Here is a 17,724-nt window from a genome sequence, read left to right as displayed (position 1 = left end):
AGTGTAAATTAAAAGAAAGAATGTTATTAATATATATGAGTGTTTTCCAACTAGAACACGCTAAATTGCACTGTGTTACACCGTGTGAAACTTTTGTTGGAACGATAAAGTGTAAATGTAATTTCTAAAAAATCTCAGTAGAGGGCATTATAGTTCTCCATTTTTATTACTAGGAGAGATTGACATTATTGTAATTATTGTAACAACGAAATTAGAAGAGATTGACATTATTGTAATAACAAAAAATTATTGTAATTAATTTTTATAGTTAACCAAATTTTGAATGAGGATATATTTTGATTAAATTTTGTTTTAATTTTACTTTTATGTGAATTGCAGATGATGAATCGTAAGGTTATATTTACTTTGAAACTGCTGAGATAAGTAGTGATAGTGATACTTCAATAAGCAGTAATGTTAGCGAATTAAGTAATTCTTCGACGGAAAGCAATTGGACAGATGAAGAAGATGTGCTTTTTTTTCCTTTAATGAAATATCTAACTTCTGGAGTGAAAAAAACAAGGGTTGAAAATTACCTGGCAATTGTAGAATCTTGGACAGATTTAGAATTCAAAGAGCATTTGCGATTATCAAGAAGAATAGCTTATCAATTAATTCGTAAGAAAAGTACATTTATAATCATTTATTTAGAAATAGAAAAAAGATATATAAATAATATATGAATATTATAATTCTGAATAAATATTATAATTTTAGATGAAATTGACAATCTCCTCTTATTCCGCAACATTCATTTGGAAGAAAACCAATCTCAGGAAAGCTGAGTTTTTTGATATTTTTATGGTTCATGGCCAATACAGAACCATTAAGAACAATTGCAGATCGCTTTGATGTATCCATATCATCAGTATTTAGAATTATTCGGCGAGTAATCGCTTGGATTTTAACTAAGATGGATATTATTAAATGGCCAGAAGATGATCATATTTGGACTGTATGCGATAAGTTTTTTCTAAAAAGAGGAATTCCAAAAGTGTTAGGAACAATTGACTGCACTCACATATGCATAGAAAAACCTGCTGTAAATGCAAATAATTATTGTAATCGTAAAAAATATTTTTCTATAAATCTACAAGCTGTAGTTGATTCTGAAATGCGATTTACAAATGTATATTATGGTGAACCTGGATCTTTACATGATGCTCGTGTTTTAAGAAGATCTTTCCTTTATAATGCAGCAAATGAAAGTAGAGAAACGTTATTTCCTCAAAATACTTTCATAATTGGTGATTCAGCATATCCATCATTGCCATGGCTTGTGCCACCATTTCATGACAATGGTCATTTAACTCCCCAGCAAATAGAATTTAATTACATGTTATCATCAACAAGAATAGTTGTTGAAAGAACATTCGGTTTATTAAAAGAAAGATTTCGTCGCATAAAATTTTTTACCGAATACAGACATATTAATTTTATTACAGATGTTGTTATTGCTGCATGTATTTTACACAATTATTGTATAAATGAAAATGATATTGACATTGATGAATATTATAAAGATAATGATTGTAATGATGATGTAGTCGATAATATTAATGAAAAAGTCGATAATAGAATCGTGATGGATCGAAAAACAATATTATTCAACGAGTTATTTTCTTAAATCGTAGTTACACATGTAAAGATAAAGTTAAAAAAATATGTAATCTCTTTTTTATATAAAAATACTACTCTTTATTTCTTTTATCAAGTGGCATATAACAAACATGTATTATAATAATGTTATAAAATATATTAAATTATAGACACAAAAATGTCCTTAAGCCTCTTTTTAAACATAAAATAATCCTTCTTAATCTTTTTAAACATAATAATCCTTAATCTTTAAGTCTCTTTCTAAACATAATCCTTTTTAAACATAAAACATAATTTTAATCTTCAAATTTTTTTTATAATTTTTAATTTCTCTTCTTGTTTCTCTTCTTGTTTCTCTTCTTATACTTAAAGTAATATTTATAGTAATATTTATTTATATCACAAACTTTTATATCATGTAACACCCAATGTAAAATTTAAAGAAAATAAAAATGAAAAATAATCTCAAGTATTCGTGCATACATATTATAAATCATAACTAATGATTAAAAATTAAAGAAATAATTTAAAAAGTATTCGAAAATTAAACAATAATAACTTTGCTTATTCTGAGTCACAAGCGCCGTGTGATCGAGTCGTAATAGTTGGCACACGACGGAGCGCCTGTCGGTGAGTGCGTTCGTAGAGTGTCGCGAGTCTCCGTTCAATAATAGATCGATGCGAACTGCTCGGCGGCACGGATTGGTCGACGCGGTTTTGCCTGCCGGACGGATTACGATTTGCAATCCCGGCGAAGAAACGCGATATTTGGATCATGAAGCCGATTACGCTCGGCGGGAGTACGAGAACGTTCGTACGAAGACGGAATTAGAACGGCAATCCGGCTAGGTACACGGAAATGCCCGTTGCACGAAGATCGGTGCCTAGAGGGGCCGAGTACGCTCGGCGGGAGTGCGAGGACGCTCGTACGAAGGCGAAATTAGAACGGCGATCCGGCTAGGTACACGGGAATGCCCGCTGCACGAAGATTGGTGCCTAGAGGAGCCGAGTACGCTCGGCGGGTATACGAGAACACTCGTATGCTGAGGCAAGAATACCGAGGACGCTCGGCGGTACACGAGAACGCTCGTGTGCTGGAAAAAGGCATAGAAGCCGAGTACACTCGGCGGACTACGAGAACGCTCGTAGAGAGATGTTCGCTGTCTAGCAGCGAACAGGATCTGGTGCACAGATCATATAAGTAAATCTGGTGAGAAGACGTACAGCCGGGCCTCTTTTATACCCGGCTGGCGGCCGATTGGCTTCGGATCGGCAAGCATCGGCGGTTTCGGCGGCGGGCCCCCACTAACGGAATTTCGGAACGGTCGGATGTGAGGGTCCGTTCGGCACTTGACCGCCGTTGTTTTTGATGAAGCTTTATCGGCGCTCGATGCGCCCTTGGTGGGCTACGGACGATGGACGGTAGCCGTAACGATGCAGCTTGCGGGCTGCACCGTTACAACTATCAGTCTTAAAATGTTCTTTATCATTTAGTAGTTTTTTCAATAAATTGCACTTTAGTTTTTCTATCTCTAATATTTCGTTATGTCTTTTTTCTTTGGATTTTATTTTATTTATTGCAACTGTCTTTTTTACTTCTAATTCTTTTTCGCGCATTTCTGTATATTTTTTTAATTTTAAAGATTCTTTTTTTGCTTTTAATATATTTTCGTCACGCTCTTCGCGTCTTTTTTCTTTTTTCTCCATATATTCTAACCACAAGTTCTCAAATTAATTTTTGGTTGTGTACTTGTAAATTTTATTTCACAAGATACTTTCATGCGAGCGCACGCACTTTCTTTATTTTCATAATTAATATTTTTTGAAGTATTAGCTGAAATGTTAACTAAATTATTAGCTAAAGCACTAGTTGAAATATTAGTTGAAGTGTTAGGTGAAATATTAACTGAAGTATCTTTAATTTTTTGTCTTTTTGATGTGTGTGATTGAATTTCCATTTTATTACTTGAGTTTTTACTTATTTTTAAGGGTAAATTGCTTGATATTAAGTAAGTAGCAACAGCAGCTTTCTTGCATCTAAAAATGTTTTTCATTTCATTGAAGAATTCAAAAGACATAGGACTTCTTCCAGATTTTAAATTATTATCAACACATTCTTTATATTTTTTCATGAGATAATTCATACTCCATCTGACTTGATCACTTGACATCTAAGAAATAAGAAAAGAAATAAGTAATATAACATTTGTAATTCTTGCAATATTAATATGAAAGTAATATTTATATAAAATTTATTTTAATATTGAGATCGAGTAAGCCTCTTGAAATTGCAGCCCAAATTTTTGTTTTTCTTCTGGGATTATCTAGCATATTGACATTTGCTTCATCTAATGTTAAAAGTGCAAGTGTTTTATTTTTAGTCCATATTGCATCTAAAATATTATTAAAAGATGTATTATCAACTAAAATTATTTTCAAATAATAAAAGTTAATTACATTAAATTATGTGTTTAATGCAATGTACCTTGTTTAATTCTTTTTTGTTATGATCTTTAACTTGATCTTGATCGTGGTTTTGGTTTTGATCTTGGTCTTGGTCTTGATCTTGGCCTTGAGAAAAACTTTCTTCAGATGATAAAACATTATTTACTATTAAAAAAAAACATTAAAAGTCAACTAAAATATTATTGGTACGTATGATTTTCTGAATATATAAAATTAATTTCATATAATATTTATATATTATTTCTTACACGTATACGAACAAGATTTGCTAACCACTTCTGCAAATAAAACATTATTCGGCATATAAACTTCTTTTCCAAAGAAATAACTATGATCAGAAACATGATCCAATGAAGCAATTGCGTTGTTACAATGTTTGCACGTGAATTCTGAAAAATATAATAAAATATGTAACAAATGTTTTATTGATAATAATAAGTAATAAAATTTGTATTGCATATTTTTTATTGTATTTTTTAATGTTTTATTTTACCATTAACTTCCAAAATATGATCTATTGAGATTAAATCTATAGAGATAGAGCTTCACAATTTTCAATCTTGTACTCTCGTTCTCTCGTATCGTTGTATTATTACATTTATAGGTTATGATCAAAAGTATTACCATCATTTAAAATTATAAGATTTCTTAAAATGTTGGTAACACTGGGACATTTTACACGCTTCTACTTAGCTTTTAGCGTTTTCGATTATACAGGATTTGAACGACCCAGGGTTGATCAATCACTATTTTACTATAAATGCAAGTCTTTCATTGGTGGAGAGGTTGCAATGACGTCATTAACCAACCCTGGGTCGTTCAAATCCTGTATAATCGAAAACGCTATTTGAAAGTTCTCCGAGTAGTTTTCTCGACGACAAACGGCACGAGACGGCAGGACAAAAATCCTACTAGTTCTTTAAGCAAACTTGTAGCTGAGATGTATGAATAAATCACTACTTTTAAACAGTATAACAAATGGCCTTTATTTCCATCAGCTAATACAGAATATCTCGACTATCGTTCGACTCTAGTTTCTCGGTATAATCGACGACTCTAATACAATAAACGCGGCTGATCTTTATGCCGGTTCCGAACAGAGTGGTTCACCGAATTTCTCTCCGGATAATCTTGCTCCTGCGGAAGATTCTGGATCGTTCTCGATCCTTCGGCGGATCCGGCAGCGCGCGCATGGATCGATCTGCCACATCGATCATTCGAGAATCGAGTTCTTGCGATTCGATACCTCGCCTGGTGCCTTATGGGCGCCGTCTATTGGCCGATCGAAAAAATACCTTACAGCTCGGCCATTCTGCCAATGTACTACGCTTATGGCCGGTTTATGCTTCGGTCTTAATCTTAATCTTAAGAGTTGATAACGTAGAATGCCATAAGGGCGTTTATACTTCCCTAGTCTTAATCTTAGTCTTAATCTTAATCTTGGAAAGATCCCATCTTTTAACTTTAGTCCCTAATGTCCTAAGGCCGGGCCAATGAGGTAAGTCTGACGTCCGACGCAGCACGAAACCGCGCGAAATAATGGTTTTCGATTTTTGTAAAATACGAAAATGAGTGATGCTGATTTAATTGAATGTGTCCAACAATTCGATGTTGTTTGGAATAAAAAAAATCCAAATTATAAAAATAAATTAGTGATTAGGTTTTGTTACATTTGCACATGCGTAGTCCGAATTTCCAGGGAAGCATAAACGAGTCCTTAAGATTAAGTTAAGACTAAGACTAAGATTAAGATTAAGACCGAAACATAAACCAGCCATTAGAACATATATAAATGGAAGAGGAATTGAACGTTGAGCCTGAAGCAAACATCTGTGCGAGAGAGAAAGCTATAGACTCCCAAATGTTTGTAATGCGCATGCGTTGATCTCAGTTATCAATCTCACATGTGTTTTCACGTTGATTACACGTTATTATTACAGAAACGTCAAATACATAGCAAAAATGCCAAACGCATATTGTGTGTTGTGTGGTAATCGCGATAAATTGGTTTCATATTATACGTAAGTAACTGTATAAAATATTATATGCATGCATTGAATTATGTGATCACAAATAGGTTATATTTTTATATATTATTTAATGATATTACATGTTTTATATTTATTTGTTTATATATAAAATAGATTTCCGAAAAATAAGGAATTTCGTGAAAAATGGCTGTCTTTTTGTGGCATCAACGAAAAAGTTTTGAACACAACAACTAAATTATGTTCAAATCATTTTCAAAAAGAAGATATCATCAACAAAACGAAAGGTTCAATCATTAAGCCCAATGCTGTGCCGTGCATTATTATTAAAAAGAAAAGGTTACACATAGAAAATGTACCATTGAGCGGTAATATAAACATTACTCTTTTTATATCTTTACTTGAAATGACTCGTAAATTGATTAATGGAGTGACAATAAATTAATTAATAATCATCTTCACAGAAAATTATACAACAATAAATTTTCCACCGTCAAGTTATGAAAGAACTGCCAAAACTGAAACAGTTGCAGAAGAATCTAGAACAAATCAAATTGCCACTGATGAAATCATTGTCGAGACTGAAAAAGTTACAGAAGAGATTAGAACAAATCAAATTGCCACCAATGAAATTGAAAATATGTATTTTAACAATGCATCTCACAAAGGTAAAATTTCTCATAATTAATTTTTTTTTTAATTGATTAATATTTCTTGATTCCAGAAAATATAGCAGCAAATCGGCCATCAACACCATTAAGTTCTAGGAATATTGAGTGTTTTCAGACATCTATCAAAACTGTACGTGTACCTCGCTATGTTGGTGACATTCAAATGTCACATATTTATACACCTAGAAGAGCTAAAAGAGCTTTAGATATAGCAAAGAAGACCATACAAAATCAACAAAAAAAGATAAAAGCTTTAAAACAATCACAAAGGAGATTAGTTACTCGCCTAAAAACAATGGAAGGATTAATAGGACATTTGAAACAAAAAGATCTACTATCAGAAGCGACTGCTGAAAATTTAATGGTAATTTCAAGTGTATAGGTCGATATTCATAGTCCGTCCTTATTGTAAGATCGTTTTAAATAATGTTTTAAGACGCTAATACGGCTCTGTGATTGGTTTATGACATTTTAAGACTGTACTTAAGACAATCTTAAATATAAAATCCGACTAATAAATACCAACCGTAGAGAACCCAAGGAGAATAAAGTCAAAATAATGTTATTTGACATTATATTGACCAAAAAATGACCAAAAAATGACGTAAAAATGACATTTTTTGTCATTTTTGGTCAATATGATATCAAAATGACATTATTTTGACTTTCTGTTCTTCTTGGGAAACTATTGTATAATTTTATCAGTTTTGTTAAAGATGAGTATAGAGTAAAACAACGTTCATCAATTTTTTAAATCAATTTTTTAATGTTTCTGCTATTTTTTTGCAATTTTTCTACCAATGACATTTACTGAAATTGAAGAAAAATTGTAAAAAAATGTACAAAGCAATTGCAGAAAATTATGCAAAGATATTAAAAAGAAATTGCAATAAAAAATGAAAATGTAAGAATAAAATAATCATGCAAAATTTTTTCTTTTCATTTTGTTTTTTTCTTTTTTTAGCAAACTAAATGTAGGATGTATCTTTTATTGATCGAAATATATATAAGGAAATCAGAAAATAATGAATGAGGAATTTGTATATTTAAATAATAAAATAAAATAAATAATAAATATGTGAATTATATATACATATGCAAATCATTGTAGTAAAATTGATTAAAGTACAATAATTTCAATAAAAACTATAAGTTTGTATAATCATTTTGTTTTATTCGTTTTACACATTCCTACTATTCCTAATTTCTTATTTTCAACTTACTTTCAGTTATTCATTTCCTTTCAGTTAATAATAACATTATGCATGTTTTATATAGGCTGAACTTCCTGCGGTGATAAATCATGTTTTTCAACGAAGAAAAGGTGCAAGAAAAAAGTATTCTGCAAAATTAAGACAATTTGCTCTTACGCTGAATTTTTATTCAGCTAAAGCATATAAATATGTTCGTAAAACGTTTAACAATTTTCTCCCTGATCCTTCTACTATCCGAAAATGGTATTCGGTAGTAGATGGCCGACCAGGATTTACAAAAGAAGTTTTGGATGCCTTAAAATGTAAAGTAAAAAAGTCAAAAACTCCGATTTTTTGCAATTTAATAATGGACGAGATGGCAATACGAGAACATATCTTTTACGATGGTAACCAATATTATGGACACGTAGATGTAGGTTTAGATCAAAATGATTCAGATAAACCTCGAAAAGCAAAGAGTGCATTGGTTTTAATGGTAGTTGCATTAAATGGTCATTGGAAAGTTCCTGTAGGTTATTTTCTTATTGATTCAATGACCGGAAAGGAAAGAGCCAGTTTAGTAGAAAAATGTTTGGAACTTATTCATGAAACTGGAGTCATATTGCACTCTCTAACATTTGATGGTACAAATGTAAATTTAAGCATGTGCAATAATTTGGGTGCAAATTTTCAACTGGGGGAAAATTTTAAACCTTATTTTATTCATCCTATTACTCAAGAAAAAGTTTATTGTTTTTTAGATCAATGTCATATGTTGAAATTAGTCAGGAATACATTGGGTGATAAATTAAAGCTTCGTTATAAAGGAAAAAGTATTCTTTGGGAAAACATTATATCTCTGCAAAAATTACAGGAAGTTGAAGGTTTAAAATGTGGCACAAAATTAACAAAAAAGCATATTATGTTTCAAAATGCACGTATGAACGTAAGGTTGGCTGCTCAAACTTTAAGTGAGAGTGTTAGTGCAGCTTTAAAATTTTGCCATGAATGTGTTCCTGAAAAATTTCAACATCCGGAAGAAACTGCTATATTTTGCACAATGTTTAATGATGCTTTTGACTTGTTAAATGTGAGAAGTAAGTTTAGTAAAATAAAAAAGTGCAATATGGCTCTTTCAAACGAAACATTTGATAAATTAAAAAATTATGCAGAAGATATTATTGCATATATTCAACTATTACAAGATTCCAGCAATATATCCATTTTGCATGGTAATAGAAAAACAGGTTTCCTCGGTTTTATTGTTTGCTTAACAAATATGTTCGAACTTTTTAATATTCTTAAAGAAAAAGGACTGTCATATTTGTTAACTTATAAATTAAACCAGGATCACCTTAAAACATTTTTTAGTGCGCTACGCAGCAAAGGAGGTTTCAATAATAATCCTAACGCAAAACAATTTCAAAGTAGTTATAAAAGATTGCTTGTAAGACATGAAATTCAAGCATCAGAAAACGGAAATTGTGAAATTAATGATATCCAAATTTTATATGTGTCATCGATAAATATGAGTAATGTAAGCGATGGTTTATTTACAGAAGGTGATGATACAATATCTACTAATATATTTGATCACGATTATTTGTCAACCTTATGGTCACTGAGTGCATATGTTGAAGAGGTGATCCAATATATTAGTGGATTTATTGTGAAAAAATTATTGCGAAGAATTTGCCACGTCTGTTCGAGCTTTTTAATAGCCAAATCCACCAACTCATCTTTAATAAAATTAAAAAATAGAGGAAAATTAATTTTTTCATCAGTTGATGTCATTAAAATAGCTCGAGTATGTGAAATGACCATTCGGGAAAATAAACATAAAATTTTTATTATAAAAAATATTAAAAATATTTTGATTACAAGGACATTCAAAACTGTCTGCCATTCAGTTTTTAATGACATCGAAATGACAGAACATATTATGCAACAAGAAGTATTAAATGACCACAAGACCACACTGATAAAAAATATTATTTTAACATATATCAATATACGGTTATTTCACGAAGGCAAATGTGCAACATTATGTGAACAAAAAGATTTTATTAGACATAAGTTTTCAAAATTAATTCATTTTAAACATCAATAAATATATATCTTTCTTCAATGTGTCTATATTAATATCTGTTCGATTTAAATCAACTAAGAAAGCGGCGCGCTGCGGCAATACTAACGCATGCGCATTGTGAACATTTGGGAGTCTTAGCTATCTCTCTCGCACAGATGTTTGCTTCAGGCTCGGTGTGTAAGCAATATAGGCAATTCCTCTTCCATTTATATATGTTCTAAGGTACTACGTCCCATTTGTAGTACGCAGGCGCTATAAGCAGTTCGTGTGTGTATCGTGCATGTATCATCATGCCGCATCGGTAAGCATTTTAGTTTTATAATTTCTTTATAAATTCTTATTCTACCGCCACTTATTCTATCGCAACTTATTCTATCGTAACTTATTTTATTGCAACTTAAACTCTAACTAATGCTGATTGCCTGATTATATTTCAGGATCATCTGCGGCGGGCACATGTTTGGCCCAGGGTTTCATCCGCTCGCTCGACATGATCGTGTTCAGCGGTTTCATCTTATGATTAAAACCAGGTATATCCTTAATTATATATCGGTTATTACCCAAACTCTTGCCCACAATATACGGGCCGATAAATTTAGGCTTTAATTTGGCGTTTTCGCCGGGCTTCGCCCTTGTATTCCTGATTAATATTAAATCGCCTTCTTCATACACCGAAGGTTTTCTAAATCTAACATCTCTGTATTTTTTATTATAGGCGCGTATCAGCTCTGACGCTTTGTGCGCCGTAGTACGTGCGGCGTTTCGCTCGAGATCCAGGTCCGTATCAATGCCGGCGAGGACCCGAGTGAGACGTGCAAACGGAAAGTCTGCGTGGCTGCGTTGCTCATATCCGAGCAATAATTTTAACGGGCTGGACTTCGTTGCCGTATGGTACGTATTATTTATAATGTACTGTAACAGACCGATAGCGTCTTTCCATTGCGACGCTGTATCAATTAATTTCATTAACGAGGATTTTATGAAGCGATTCACGCGTTCAACTCTCCCGTTCGCCCAAGGCGCAGCCACTGCAACTTTGCGGTGTTTAATTTTAAATTTTTCAATGAATTCCGCGAATTCTCTTGACGTGAACGCGGTTCCGCGGTCCGAAATCAATTCTGTCGGCTTACCGAATAAACAAAAAATGTTCTTTAAATGTTCTATCACTTCGCGCGTCGTGGTTGATTTCGTCGGGCATAACCACGTGAAGCGCGTAAACGCATCTACAACCACAAAAATGTGCTTAAAGTGATCTATCGTTCCTTCCAGCGGCCCGAAGTGATCCACATGGAGGACTTCCAACGGAATCGACGACGAGGGGTAGAGAGATGTCTCCCCTTCAAAACGATTGACGGCATCGTTTGCCATCATACAGGTAACGCAGTTTGACACATACTCGTTAATCTTTTTACGCATTGACGGAAACCAATAATTTTGATTAACGCCCTCGAATGTTTTAGTTAGACCGCAATGAGCCATATCATCATGATGGGCCCTAATTAGACTCGTCTCCATTGAAGCAGGTACGACAAACTTACAATTATTATTTTCTGCTTTCTTATATACTAATCCGTTAAACATAATAAATTTTTTGCTGTCTCTAATCTCTAAGTTATCGCTAATCTCTTTAATTCTAGGATCTGTGAGCTGCCTCAACTCTAACTCGCGTTCGATTGGCCGCTCATTTACAAATCCGACGCAACGACTCAAGGCATCCACGTGTGCCATTTTCTTTCCTGGCCGATGGACCATTCGAAAATAATAATTCTGAAGGGTAAGTGTCCACCTTGCTATACGTGGGTTAAGATTTGCCTTATTAACGGCATACACTAACGCGCTGCAATCCGTCACTATTGTAAATTGCAATCCATATAAATATAAATGAAATCTCTCCACTGCTCTAACAATGGCTAACATTTCTAGCTCGAAGCTGTGATAGCGCTGCTCCGCCTCGTTAGTGGTCTTATTGAAGTAAGCCACGGGGCACCAAGATCCGTGCTTCTGCCGCTGCAGTAGGATCGCACCAAGGCCTAAGCTGCTCGCGTCTGTGTGCAGCTCCGTTTCTGCAGCCGGATCGAACAACGCTAACACCGGGGCTGAGGTGAGCTCTTTCTTCAATAACTCAAATGCCTCAATACATCGACTATTGAATCTAAATTCCGTATCTTTTTTCAAAAGATCTTGTATCGGTTTCGCTTTAAGTGCGAAGTCTTTAATGAATTTACGAAAATAACTGGCTAAACCTAAAAACCGTTGCACCTCGTGTGCATTGGCAGGTGGTTTATAATTTCTGACCGACTCTACGTGTCTAGGACTTAACGTAATACCGCTACTCGATAACATATATCCGAGAAATTCTATTTCCTTTTTCAGGAATCGACATTTTCTATAATTTAATTTGAAATTGTACGACTTAAAAATGCTCAAAACCTCTTCTAATAATGTTAAATTTTCTTTGACAGTTGCCGTCGGGACCAGTATGTCATCGATATACACCAAAACTTTCCCGGCGCGTATCAACGGGTTCAAGATTTGGATTACCCGTTTCTGAAACTCTGCCGGCGCTTCCGAGTATCCAAACGGTAAGCGTGTGTATTCATACTGTCCGTCGGGGGTCGCGAAAGAAAAATACTGCATTGAATTTTCGTGAACTTTAATCTGGTGGAACCCGTCTTTGAGGTCCAATAATGAAAAAACTGCTTTATCCGACAATCGCGAAAGACAATCTTCTATTACCGGAAACGGATATTTCTGTTTAATTATCTGGCTATTTAACGGTCTGAGATCTATGCATAGTCTAATTTGTCCGTCTTTCTTCCTAACAGGTATCACGCGTGCGCAATAGGGCGAGATACTTGGCTGAATGATTCCTCTGCGCATCAAGTCGTCCGTGATCTCGCGGATCTTGATGCGTTCCGCATATGCGAATCGTCTCGGTGAGTACGCGAATATCGAAGAATCTCTCAGGTGTACTTGCACCTTGTAATCGTCCTCAATCGGCACATTATCATTTTCAATTTTTAAAATGATTTCTTTCAATTGTTTTTTAACGTTCGCGTCAAAATCGATTTCATTATCGTCTATAATTTGTTCTAGATTTTCCGGCGGGTTCTCGACAGCGCAAAGCGGTAACTGTTGAAACAAGTTAACTTTGTAGTTAATTTATTTATCCTCCGACTCAGCAAGATCATAGAATAAGGAAATTTTATTTAAGCTAATAAAATCTCTTCCTAAAATTAAATCACACTCGAATGATTCTTTTATAACGAATAAATCTACCTTTAGTGATAGGTCGTTTAATTCTTTTATAGTTAACTCGACCGGCACGACTTCGATTATCGTTAACGGTACGCCACTAAAATTATAAAACCGTTTATCCGACGGTATTAATTTATGCGGTAACGGCTCGACAAAGTCTTTATATATTTCTTCTCGCATAAATGAAACCGGGCTACCGGAATCTACTAACGCTCGTAATTTGCTTAATTGTTTACAGATACTTGTAACAATCGGAAACGGCTTGCTGAGTCCTCTCCTGGCGCCCTCTGCCTCCATGACCGCAGCGCCGACGGAATCAGCATCAACTTCGGATGAGGCAGCCTCTGCAACAGCTGCTACGGTCCGCGCCGCCGACGGCTGGTTTGGCAACGTCGATTTCCCGCCCGCTCGACCCTTCAGCGCGGGACAATCGAACTGACGATGGCCTTTCACCTTGCAGTGGAAGCAAACGACGTCACTTCTGCATTGCAAGTGTGAGTGGCCCTTTCGACCACAATTTCGGCACGCAATGTCTTTACTTTTTACCGGCACATTCGACACTGACTTTTTCTCGCACTCGGTACTGCCTTCCATAATTATTCTCATTTTAGCGAGAAAACTGTCCAACGATTCGTCTGCAACCGAAAGCGTGACAGCTCTCATTGAGCTTTGCGTGATTCCACCAATTATTAGATGGATCGCGTCTTTTACCGGCAAGTCCATTTTATTAATTAGCGCAAGTTTAGCGATCGTGTATTGATCGAAAGTTTCTTTTTGCGCGTTCTATTTACGCGCCTCGACCCGCTGTATCGCTTTATAAAACGGCACTTTTCGTTCGAAAATTTTCAATAGTTCAAGGCGCAGGCCTTGCCACGACTCGATTTCCGGTCCCGACTGTATGTCATACTATTGGCGCGCGAACTTGACCAATTTGCTCGATGCGGCAAGCAAGGTCACACCGTCTGTTGCACTGTGTATTTGCGCCACCCTGTCTATCCGACGCACCCACACCGACACACACTTTTCTTCGGCTCCTCCGAATTCCGGGATTTGCGAGGCAAGCCAGGAAATTGCATTTCCTGCTGGCAGCCCGCTCCCGATACTCACCAATTGCATCGGTTGAGCATGCGCGGAATTCAAGGACGACCCCGCAAAATTCGTCCTGTTTGAACTTTCCAAATTGTTTATTGGAGCCGCTGGCTCCTCGGCTCGACTTACAGGTGCAGCGGGTCTCGCTGCCTGTATTTGTTGCATCATTTGCAACATAAATTGCTGTTGCTGCTGCTGCAGTTCCTGCTGTTGACGTAGCATATTCTGCTGTTGCTGCATCATCGACGTCGTTATCTCCGTTATTGTTTGCCGGAGCACCCCTGCAGTCAGCGGTTCTGCAACCGTTGACCGCGTGGCGGCCGACGGCACCGTCCCTTCTCCGAATGCACCGTGTGGCTCGGCCGGTGTATCCGCGCTCCTGGATTTCTCCAGATGAGCTAAAATCAATTTAATGAGTACCTCTCGGTCCTCCGACAGCGGAAGCTGGTTGTGCTTTGCATAATTTTGGAGCTGCTTCAATGTGGCTTTCTCCAGATCGGCTTGCTCCATTCTAGACCTCGTCTTCGGCATGCTCCTTTTCGTCACTCACTCGACACGACAAAGTTTTTAACCGACTCGATGCGGACTTGCGAAACCCGTTTTTAATCTCGACACGACACGACAACGTCTTTTCGACTCTTCTTTTCGACACGACGCGGATTTTTATGAGCCCGTACTCCTTTCGGCACGACACGACAAAGTTTTTCCGACTCGACTTTTTCTCCGACACGATGCGGGTCAAATGAGCCCGTTATCCCACTTCTGATAAAACTGAAAGTTCTCCGAGTAGTTTTCTCGACGACAAACGGCACGAGACGGCAGGATAAAAATCCTACTAGTTCTTTAAGCAAACTTGTAGCTGAGATGTATGAATAAATCACTACTTTTAAACTGTATAACAAATGGCCTTTATTTCCATCAGCTAATACAGAATATCTCGACTATCGTTCGACTCTAGTTTCTCAGTATAATCGACGACTCTAATACAATAAACGCGGCTGATCTTTATGCCGGTTCCGAACAGAGTGGTTCACCGAATTTCTCTCCGGATAATCTTGCTCCTGCGGAAGATTCCGGATCGTTCTCGATCCTTCGGCGGATCCGGCAGCGCGCGCATGGATCGATCTGTCACATCGATCATTCGAGAATCGAGTTCTTGCGATTCGATACCTCGCTTGGTGCCTTATTGGCGCCGTCTGTTGGCCGATCGAAAAAATACCTTACAGCTTTTTATTGTGTCGAGCAGTGTAACATGGTGTCACTGTTGGAATAGTTCGTGTTGGACACAGTGTCACACTGTGTGTCCCCCCCAAGGGTGCACCTTGTCGTGGTGGGGGGGCTCAGTACCCGTCGGGCACGCTTTTTTTCGTTCCGGCGGGGAAACGAACGCACCCGCGAGATGTGCACTATGTCCGACAAGGGTAAAAGGCCCCCAAAACCATGATCTCCAGTGGCTGTCGGAAACAGGTGCATGTCTCTACCTCCTCTCCACTTCTCCCCTTTCCACCCTACCCACATTATAACCCACTTCCCCTGTGGCCTATCTCCCTCTCCGCTGCGCCTTTTCTTGTTCTGAAGTGGGGGTGGGTCTGCGCCTAGGCAGGGGCCGGGGCGTGGGCCTGCTCGTGCGGATGCGCGGGGGAAGGGGCAGGGGCCGCAGAGTAGAGCCTACCGGGCCCTGCGTTGTCGGGCTAGGCCTCGGCCTGGTGCGACGGCGACGGAACCGGTGGTTTTTTTTTTTTTTTTTTTTTTTTTTTCAGGTCGGGGGTTGGGGGTGTCCGACCGGCGGGCTCCCCCGTTTTGTGTTAGTTGGGATTTTCACTCTAAGACCAAGGTGTTGGTGCCGTGCTCAGGGTCTGAATGGCTGCGGGAGTGTTTTGGTTAGGCGTTAACGCAGTCGCTAACGGTCCGCTCTGGGGTACCTGCCGACCCCTCGGTGTAGCTAGGCTTAGTGTCGTATAGGTGGCTCTACGGCGCTGGACATCCCTTCCACCACACTCGTGGGAACAAAATGAGTTTTGAAATTTTAAATCTGGTGAGGAGGAGTGCCCGTTTGGCCAGCCGCTTCCGGCCAGACAGGGCTGCTGTTAGGGAAGTGGTGGGAGTTCCCGCCGCTGAGTTCCGTGCGCGATCGCTCGTGGGCTCGGTGGTGGCCTCCGCTTCTTCGAGAGCGCCTTACCGTGCTGTGCCCGAGCGAGTCCGCGTTGGACGCGGCGGGGTACAATCCCAGGTTTGCAGTCTTCGTACTGTCCGCATTGAAGTTGAAAAATGTGATAGGATAGCGTGCGTGTTAAAGAAATTCCGTACAGCCCGCGTATTATTGGAAAGGTGCGATAGTTTTGTAGGAACAAAGAATAGGTCAGGTAACGTTAAGCCACGCGAGGCAAGAATTGAAAAGAAACGCGTTAGATTCGCGGACCCCATCCAGACCCACCTGGAAGATACATTAAACAATGTTAGCTCGTCAAACTCGGCGGAAAATTTAGTAACGGCTACGGAGCCAGTGGTAGTTTGTGCGCGGTCCACGGGAATTAGGATACTACAATTGAACATGCGTCGTTCACAAGTAGTATCAGGTGAGGTTCGTCAACTGGCCTCTGAAAAGCGACTTGACGTCCTGTTATTGCAGGAACCATACGTCAAGAAGCAAAACTCAAGCCATATATTCTATGGGCTAGGTAGGCAAATTAGGGTGGCGGCTGTTCGCTCGCAACGTCCGTGGGCGGCAGTAGCCATAAGTAATCCAAATTTAGAAATGTTATTTGTCTCGCAGCTTAGTACTACGCATTGTGTTTGTGCGGAAGTGCAAGCCCCCAATTTTTCGTTCTACGTCGTGTCGTGCTACTTCTAGTACAGCGACGAGATCGAGAAACACCTCAGCCACCTCGAAATGGTGTGTCATTCACTGAGGGGGAAGAGAATGATAGTTGCGTTAGATGCCAATGCGCGGTCGTCTCTCTGGGGCCCTCAGAGGACAGACGAAAGAGGTGCCAAACTCGAGGACCTCATCCAAGCATTTGGCCTCCAGGTTTTGAACGACGCTGCTCAACCACCTACCTACTGGACGGCGGGAGGGTCGTCTTACATAGATGTCACTCTCTCGTCCCCTACCATGAGCCAATTCATCGGCGAGTGGAAAGTGAGGCAGGACTGGACGAGCAGCGACCACAACTCCGTGGACATCAGGGTGAGGGTGCCAAAAGTAACGGGCAATGATCGGGGGGCCGAGACCAGTCGTTTCGACACACGTCGGGCCGATTGGGATCGATTCGCCGAGAGCCTGCGCGATCTATCCAGGTCGTGGCTCGAGGTCCTCGGTCTGCAGTCTGCGGAGGAAGTAGAATTGATGGCGCAAGAACTTACGGTGGTGC

General features: G+C 38.2%; 2 long non-coding RNA genes and 1 pseudogene across 2 annotated transcripts; 2 read left to right on the top strand and 1 right to left on the bottom strand.

Moving 5' to 3' along the window:
* The first annotated feature begins 727 nt into the window (after positions 1-727).
* On the top strand, positions 728-1,429 carry LOC105670647 (putative nuclease HARBI1; annotated as a pseudogene).
* A 1,867-nt stretch (positions 1,430-3,296) lies between these two features.
* Positions 3,297-5,221, bottom strand: LOC137001387 (uncharacterized). The gene is made up of 3 exons (XR_010891415.1): positions 4,314-5,221; positions 4,085-4,209; positions 3,297-3,992 (listed from the first exon to the last, which is right to left on the bottom strand). It is a non-coding gene; the product is annotated as an uncharacterized lncRNA (long non-coding RNA).
* A 713-nt stretch (positions 5,222-5,934) lies between these two features.
* LOC137001386 (uncharacterized) lies at positions 5,935-6,974 on the top strand. Its single transcript, XR_010891414.1, has 4 exons — positions 5,935-6,086; positions 6,210-6,421; positions 6,518-6,721; positions 6,778-6,974. It is a non-coding gene; the product is annotated as an uncharacterized lncRNA (long non-coding RNA).
* Positions 6,975-17,724: the final 10,750 nt, after the last annotated feature.

Source organism: Linepithema humile, chromosome 8, assembly GCF_040581485.1.
Source record: "Linepithema humile isolate Giens D197 chromosome 8, Lhum_UNIL_v1.0, whole genome shotgun sequence".
NCBI classification, from domain to species: domain Eukaryota; kingdom Metazoa; phylum Arthropoda; class Insecta; order Hymenoptera; family Formicidae; genus Linepithema; species Linepithema humile.
The sequence above is the reverse complement of the archived record's forward strand: the minus strand, read 5'-3'. Positions and strand labels throughout refer to the sequence as shown.